Genomic DNA, 9,515 nt, shown 5'->3' on the forward strand with positions numbered 1-9,515 from the left:
AGCTTATTACAATCAGCTTTTAGTATAGGAGTAATTGAAAAGTAGCGGTTATCACACTTTGTAACTGAATAGCTCCTCCAAATCACAAGCTGTAAAGACCATCAGAAAGAAGACTTCTAGGGATTTCCAACCATATATGGCCCATTTTCTAACTCTTTCTGAGCACTTCAGGGCAAAGCTAGTAAGTTGGCTGTTTTGCAAGGGCCTTTTCTGGCAGATCTTGGGCCACTTATGAGCTACGGTCTGGTCTTGGCCAAGTTTGGCTTCAAAATGTCCATTCTAGGGTCTTAAGATATTCAAAATATGATGATTTCTTCAAGCCCTTACTTTCATCCTGAAATACAATACAAACAACAAAATACCTTGTGATGCATAGAGATTTTAAGTCAAAAACCTAAGTAAAAGAGGGCGTAAAAGTATAACTTTATGCACTCAACACAGCCTACTTTCTCCCTTGTTCTCTGGCCTACCTAATTTTCTTCGATTTTCCAATTTTCCCCTTCCTTTTCACCACAATGTTTCTTCTTTGCCATGCTTTCAAACAACCCATTTTCTTCCATGCCTTTTTGGATTTCTCTTACCTCTATGTCTTCCATCTTCAATTTTTCTCTCTTCTTCACTAGGCTCCATCTCCATCATCTATTAGCCCACAATTATTTTGATTCTGGAGTTTACCGTATCATGTCGTGGATCTAGGGAGGGTGTGTAGAGTTTTGACTCAGGTGTTCACACCACCACCTTTGTTGACCTTTGATGGTCCTTCTCAATGTTCGCCCTTATCAGCGATGTTGATCGTGGGATTTCCTTCTCATGTGCTTCCTTGGTTTCGCCAGTGGGATGTTCCTTCTCATTGGTTTCCTTTATGCTCTGGATCAGATTTTTGTTGTTATTGTTGGGGAATGATGGAGCTTCGTTCATCTTCGTTCTTAGTGATTTCTATGTGTTTAGCTTCAGCAGATTCTGGTGGGGCGGGATCAAGGTGGATGCTTGATGCTCTGGTGGCGCAATAGGCAGTAGGTGGCTAGGTTTTCTTCTATTTTGTTGTTTTGGGCTCCAATCCTTTAGTTGGTTTGGCATTTTTATTGTACTACTTTGGTGCCCTTTTTTTTGCTGTGTAGTTCCTTTCTATTTGGCCTTTAGGTTTTGTTATTTTGTTGTATTGGTAATGAATTTTACCTTTTTACCAAAAAAACAAAAAAACCAACCCCTAGCTGAAACAAATTTTTTGAAATAAAACTGCATCCCTCCCTCGCTCTTTCTCTCTCTGCAATCCTTATTTCCTCCCCATCTTTGTCGATCTCTATTACCCCCTTCACAACCATACCGCCTCTCTCTGTCTATAATGGCTCCATCAACAAGCATCCCCCTTAATCTCATTGAGACGAAGCATACCCCCTCCTAAACCTGCAATGAAAAAAGTACCCCCAAACTTTTCACCCTTGTCCGTCTGATCTGAAATCAAAACAGGCAAAACAATAATTTTGTTGTTTCAGTGCAGGGCTTTAGCTCTTTGAGTGGGCCGTTTCAGTGTTGGCCATTAACCCTTTAAGTGCAGGCATTCCCTCAACCAAGCCGAAGGCCACATCGGACCCAAGAGCAGCAACCCAAAGTAGAGCATTTTTGTGAAGAATGGCAAAATAGTAAATAAATAAAAATAAACCCAATTTCACTGTTGCTTATGAACAATGTCACAATCCCCTTAACTTGAGACTATAGTAATAAGAGGAGATGAATTCCGGTCATTGGGTGGATTAGTGAATGCTTTTAATTAGCTAATTTACAAACTGCTTGTGTGGTGGTCTAATTCCAGATATTCTATTGACCAAAAAAAACAAAAAATCCAGATATTCTTATTACTTGTGAGTTTATTTGTACTAACTCGGCAATTTCTTACACGACCCGTTAACACGGCATGAAAATAACGGATTTCGGGTCAACACAATAACTAATCGGGTCATTATCGGGTCACACGATAATAGCCCGTTAATAACGGGTCCTTAACAGGTTTACACGAGAGTGACACGCGGGTAACTTGTTTCGACACGATAAGAAAAAAGTTATTTTGATGATTTTAATTTTTTAAACTACTAAAAAAAACTTACTATAAAATGCAATAGATATAATGAATATGTATATATTGTTTATTAATTATTATTCTACATAAATTTTAAAATTTAAATTTTATTTATTTATTTATTTTTATAGTATATTATACGCAAATATTGAGATTAAAAATCATAAAACACAATAAAAAATAAAAATATCAAGTAATTTAAAAATACCAAACACATTAAAAAAATTATAATAATTAATTTACATGTGCAAAAAATATGAAAAAATATGCAAACGTTCTTAGTCGCATCCTCTACGCTTTGAGAATAGGTATATGATCGTTTGAATTTTTAAAACCATACAAACTCTCATGAATAGTATTTTTAAGGGAGTTCAAAATAAACAAATTCATAATCATTAATGTATAAGTTTGAAAGATGTGAAAGCATAATAAACGTTCATAATTGCATCCTCAATGCTTAGACGATGGTTACATGGTCGTTTAGATTTTTAAAACCCTCCAAATCTCATGAACAATATTTTTTATTTGATTGCAAAATTAATAATAATTATTGTAGAAGTGTGAAAAATGTAATCACTTGTAATGAAGAGCTTTACAACTTTCATGAAGGGGTCAACTCTGAAATTTAGGATGTATATACTAATTTAGTATTATGTTTTACATTTTTTGGGTCAAATTATGTTTTTCATTTTCATTTTTATTGATTTAAAATATATTTTTCTTAACGGGTAATGGATCGGGTCATATTACCTGATAATATTAACTGGTTGATTTCGGGTCGGGTTATATTACCCGTTTACTTTAACGGGTATTACACGACACGACCCATTAAGCTATTGGATATGACACGAACACGAGAAACACAACACGAATGCCAGGTCCTAAGAAAATTCTAAAACTAAACAAATGGCAACCAAATAAGATATGGAAAAATCTTATGGTTGAATAAATTGGAAATACTTATATTTTTGTTGACAAATACTTGGTTTTATTGACACGTGGCTTCAGTGGGTAATACGTTGGAATTCATTTGTTTCTTATTTGGTTCTGGTGAATGGTATCATTCACACCAGATGACTTTATATTAAACCTTTCTGATAATTGGGTTGTCTGCATTTTTTTTTTTTTTTTTGTTATTTATTTTTCTTACTCAAATAGAAAAAGGATTCCTTATTGTTTTAGAAATGGGTGATGCTAGGATTATAAAAAGGATCGATGCCTCAAATAAGAATGATATATTTTTCAATGTGTCCACAACATTACCCGGTTGAAATTTGAATTTACCCTCCCGAATTAAGACTACTTCTCAATACTGGTATTACGAGCTTGTACCTAATCATGTAATGCCCTTCGTTGAGTTTGAGGTGGAAAATGAAAGGCTACCAGAAATGGGACACCAGAAACTCACAATGGTGCAACAAATTCATGCTGTTTTCTCATGTTTCACAAATTCAACACAAACTACAAAGGGATTACAAGGCTACTAAGAAAGCACAAAAAACCAACAAAGGAAATATTTGATCTATTAATTAATAACCAAGTGGAGAAGACACACGAACAGACACGCGATTACTTGCGGAAATAGTCTAACAGTCTGTTGGGGACTGTGGTTACCCTGTTTGGGGCTGTGGCTACTCTCTTGTGGACTCGCTGCATTGAACGACTCTTGAGGGCTTGATGCAGCATTAATCGTTGTGTGATGAGATACTTTGTCATCACTTAACCATGATGATGAGCCATAGAGCTTGATACCTCGGTCATTGGCAGGTTGCAATGGTCTTGCATTCATCACTGCATACTGCATTATAATTAACAGAAAAAAAGTTAATATGCATGTCCCCAAAATTTATACCTCACTGATGAGTATACAGAGTTAATTGATGCTCTAGTGTATCTAAACTTAGTACAGTATTCACTAGCAATGAGCATTTGGTTTAGCTGGTTAAGGTTTTATGATCTTGAAGGAGGTCGTGATTCTAACATAAAATTACTCACAAACAACAAACTTTTAAGCACAAATATCATTTGTCATATTTTTCACATCAATTGAATCAAATTAGTTATATTCGTATTCTTTTCTTTAATACACAAATAATCCTATGCATCACAAGTTGACATTAGCCACAAAGATTGTGCCCATGTGTAAAGATTAAGTGTCTACTTGTTTTTTTTTTTAACAATAAGAGTGAAACATATCATATTTGATTAAAAAATATTGTGTTTTTATCTAAATGATATGACTAGACACAAAAACTATATATATATATATATATATATATATATATATATATTTACAAATAAATATATACACCACATGGTGAATTGTGCCATAATTAAGTCTTATTGGCATAATTACCGGTCCAACAAATACCACGTGGTGAATTGTGCCAAAGGGTAGTATCTCTACAAATAAAGACAGCTAACATATTTTAGTCAGTTTTATTCCATTATTCAATTTTTACCAAGTTCAAATCTAAATAATTGTTAAATTAAAAAAAAAAAGTAGAAAAAGAAAGAGTAAGCACTAAACAAAGATAAGGTGACTTACATCATCAACTACTTGTTTAAGTAACTCCAGTTGTCTTCTTGAAACAATATTTACCTGAGGATGCAGTGTATGGTTAGCTAAATGTTTATTGATATATATCAAGACAGGGAAAATTCTTTAGGGTTGGCAAAGGGGTTGTACCCCTTCGTTTACGGTCCAAATAACTCCTTCAGTACAGGGAGGGGTTGTGAGTGATCCCACGTATCTGTAAAATCTTAAGCTGGGCCATTTTATTTCGCTTGGATTAATCACTCCCAAGTGTTTCTCCTTCGTACCAATCACAGACAGTATATCCTTGCTCACCTGAAAAAGTGGAACAGTTGGAATAACGCCATCAATCTCTTAAAATTTCATTTACATATATATGTGTTTTGAGGATTTTCACCTTTAAGAGAAAAGGATTGGGCGGACCAACTTGGTATAGGAATGCAATTACAGCTACACTGTTCTTGTCGGCGCTTCGGTGTACCATGTGTAATTCTAGATCATACCTAATGAGGAGAACTCTTTAGAGATGGAATAAAAGTTTTGGATTTTAAAGACAAAGGAACTGAGGGAAAGAGACCTTATGCCATTGATGGTGTGCTCGGATGGAGTGTGCCAATGACATTGTTTGAGGAAGTAATTTGTGCCGTTGATTTGGATAGATCCAGCATCACCTTCCCATTCAAGCTGATCCAAATAATTACAATACATAATCAAGAAATTGGCAAGAGGAATAAAACCAAAGCTGTATTTGAAAATGAAGGCAGCACACTAACATTTTTGCTAATAATGATTATGCTGGGTTAATATTAATATAGTGTTTCTTCAGTCACCATTTTTCTGAATTCACATTGACTATATCATTTAATCTCCAGTGTTTTTTAATGAAATCCTGAATTCAAATCTCACAAACGATAGATATTCAATATGGAAATAAATAAATAACTCTTCATTACCACATACGTTGTAAAACTTCACAGACCATGCATTCTCAACGTTTTTTTTTAACATATATGACATTATCTACACTAAGAGGTGGGGAAGTCAATTAAACCTTTTTACTTACAAGTAAAGAAACCGCTAGACTATAATACTATGTGACATTGTACTCATTTAAAACCATGAAACAACTCTAAAGTGATTTTAACTTTCTCACCGCAACATAGTGACCGTCATTCTTGAGAGTTGCACCAGAAGGCTTATGGTGCATTGTAAGATCCCTAAAAGTTGGGATCACTTTGGTGGCACCATCCTCCATTAAGTCTATTGGTGATTGAGATTTTCCATCTTTGCATGCCGTCCATTCTTTCTTAAGCTCTCCCCAGTGTTGTGGCCCCTTCTCGTTTCCTTCTCTATAATCAAACTCTATTTCTTGGTCTGCATAAAAAAATCAAATCCAACATGAATGTAATAATGATGATGATTATAAGATGATGGAAATGATTCCCTCACGACTTCTCCTTCTGCACATGAGTAAGTAGGAGGAGAGACTGAGTGTGCGGAAATCAGTTTCAAATACAAGTCCATATATTTAGCATTACCAAGTGGTTTAGCTGTAAGTGCTATAGGGTGCAAGTACAGAAGAATAATTGTTAAAGCAAAGAACTGAAGATGAGTTTGCTTTGATTCAAACATCATTCACAACCAACAACGACACAAAGATCATTTATACAAGTGTTGAGAAAGAGATGCCTCAGTCTATGAATACTGAGATTTATAGAGCTTTCTAAATCATACAAGGCGCACTATCTCGGTAAAAAGGTTACAGGATCTAGATGTGGAAGTAAATGCTATCATCACCTATATTAGATGCTACATTTGAGTAACTTACCTTGACTTATTCTTAATTTTTTGGTTAATTAATACACACACACGCACACACACACATGAGAATTTGCCAAAATTGGAGGAAACATATTTTTGAAAATAGTCTGAAAGTTATCTGTATTGGAGGGGAAAAAGTCATATATCCAATACACATTTTTATAGTTCTATATTTTTAACTAATACAATCATTTTTTCTAATACAATGATATGGTAAGATTCAATGTGGAAAATTTAGCCAAAGTCATACAATGAACCAACCCCAATAACTAATTCAAACTTGGCTTCATCAAGAATCGGAAGTAATATATACCTCTCACTTACAGATGAAGAGAAATATCACTAGACCGTATTATTAACTTCTTTACTATTTTATTTTTAATTATATAATTTATGTTTCAAGTTTAAAATATTACTTTGAGAGAGGGATGAAATTAATTTTCATATGCAAGGTTTAACAGGCTAACTGCTCGTGCATGGTCCTTAATTTGCAGAAAGGATGCAAGCTGCTGAGTTGTAGTTTACACAAGGGTTTTGACTTTTGATTTGTGAATTACATCCTTTATTTTGAGCTATTCATAAGTTGGTAAGTAGCGCCAGCTGGTGGCAGTGGGAAATAATTAATGATACGATGTAATTTCTATAGTCCATTTGCAACAATTTCATCTTTTATTTCTTTTACTGCGTGACATTTTGAATAAATACTTTGAGTAATCATTTTGTGCCATTATCAACTGCAACAAGAAACAGATGCAGAGAAAAAAATTAAGAAGTACATTAAAATAGGAATCCCAAAGCAGTTGGAGATCAAATTCTTGTAGAATTTGTATTACTTGTAAGGCAAGAAAAACCATTATGATTAGTACAAATAAAGGCATAAGGCCATGAGGTGGAACACAATTCTCACATACACTTGAGCCCATATCTCTCTCTCTCTCTGTCATCCCTTTCTTTTCTTACCCACTTTTATAATTAGTTTCATAATATGTTATTAGCATGAACGTGTCTCTACAAGAAGCAGATGATCCCAAAGAAATCCTGCGTACATTTTTCAACATCTTCATCAAACATCCTAGTAATCATAAAACCTTAATGTATTTGAATTTAACTTATATTTATTCTATGCTATATCCAAGTATACTATGATTACTGTTCTATGCTATATGCATGTTATATGATGATGAATATGTGTGAGTATATCGAAAAGAAAAGAAAATTAGGATTCCAAAACCCTAGAAACTGCAGGAGCTATGTCTAGACCTAATGAAAGTGACAATATCACATATATCAGCTGCAAACATGCATTCAAGGATAGATGTGCCTTCTGTACGTCGAAACATCGTACTAGAAGGATGAGCCGGCCCGAAGGATGGGTGGCCGCACCTGTTGCTCGACTTGGTACACTGGTGGCTAGCCAATCATTTGCTACTACCCTGAAGCATGGTAGAGAAAACCCACAATACACATTAGTGAACCTAGTTCGAATCCTACCATTGCTAGCTCATACATTCCAACACATAAGGGTATTCTAGATTATGAAAGCGCCATTGAAGAGACGAATATGCCTCCCAAGTAGACCTGTAAATGGGTCACTCGTTAACATTTTTTTTTTATTACATTTCATTCGAATCAAATATAGCCCCGTTTTGTATAGTCGATCGACCGTGAAAACCCTTCGGCAACCATAAGTTGCTTCCTGTTACACACGAGTGTAGAAGTCTGCAGACATTAGACTGAATGCCACTTTGCTTCTCTCTCTCTCTCTCTGTAGTTGCAAGTAACAGAAGAACAACAAAACATAGCCCATCAGCACAATGCAACCCATCAATCAGAAACAAAAGCAATCAAAAACCCTAAAAGAAATAAGCTTTCATTCTCTATTTTCAGAGACTGAGTTGCATTGGTTAAGGGCGTCCAAGGCCGACTCAAATGGGTCGAAAGCTATGAGCTGGACCACCTTCCCGAATCGGTTGATGTCAAAATCGGTGATGGAGAGAGAGGGGAATGAGAGCTGAAATTCGAGGGGGAATCAACGGTGAAAAGAGAAGGGAAGAGAGCTAAAATTCGAGGGGGTGCAGTGTGAGACAGTGAGGGTCTTCTATTATTGACTATTGAAATTACACAAAATTGCTCAATAACGGGTGTTAATGGGTTTCGCGGGTTCACCCAAAATGACCCATTATTTAACGAGTGATTAACAGGTTAACTCGTTAACCACCTGACCCATTAAACACTCACCTGAATACTTATTTTAATGGGTCAGGTTTAAAATGCCAAGTCTACTCCCATGTATAGAGAGATATTGGTCATTATGCAAGGTTAGATGTACTTCGGAATCGGAATAAGATGATAGTGTATTTGTATACACGATAGATATTGATATCATGATGAGTGATGACATTGAACTGCGGTGCATTGATGAATGCCGACGTAAAATTGATTAGTCAAACTAGAAACAAGAAGCCCATGTCAAACTTGATTCCATTGTGAAATGTAAAATATTTGGGTCCGTAGTTCCACCACCTCCAAGTGACGCATGTTGGCTACAAGTGGGTTTTCGTAAGGAAGCGTAATGAGAAGAATGAACTAGTGTGATATAAGGCACACCTCACTATGAAAGGATTCTTTCAACACCCTGGGATTGTTTACGAGGAGACGTATTCCCCCATAATGGCTAATATAACATTTCGCTACTTTATTAATTTGGTAGCTTTTGAAAAACTGAATATGCAGCTTATGGACATGGTAACTATGTATCTCTATGGGGATCTTGATAAGACTTCTACATGAAAATTTTCAAATGACCTACATTGACTGGACCATATAGTTCTATACCATGGAACACCATCTTATTTGATTGAGGCATTTAATCTACAAATTGAAGTAATCCGACGAATGTTGTATTATTGTCTGATTAAGTATTGATTGGTCAGGGATATGTGAAGAATGAAATATCACCATGCTAGTTTATCAAGAAGTCACATTCTGGTTTTGCATAGTTTCTGTTATGTTGATAAAATGAAGCTTATTAGGACTCCCAAAGAGCTTAAGAAAACGGTTTGGCAGCAAAAGTCAACATTTGAG

The 9,515-nt window shown here is 35.3% G+C and overlaps 1 pseudogene; it reads right to left on the minus strand.

Annotated features, from left to right (window-relative positions):
* Positions 1-4,866: 4,866 nt before the first annotated feature.
* Positions 4,867-6,245, minus strand: LOC103949350 (annotated as a pseudogene).
* Between the last annotated feature and the right edge of the window lie 3,270 nt (positions 6,246-9,515).

This window comes from the organism of the source record quoted next, unplaced genomic scaffold (genome assembly GCF_019419815.1).
Source record: "Pyrus x bretschneideri cultivar Hongxiangsu unplaced genomic scaffold, Pyrus_bretschneideri_v1 Contig68, whole genome shotgun sequence".
NCBI classification, from domain to species: domain Eukaryota; kingdom Viridiplantae; phylum Streptophyta; class Magnoliopsida; order Rosales; family Rosaceae; genus Pyrus; species Pyrus x bretschneideri.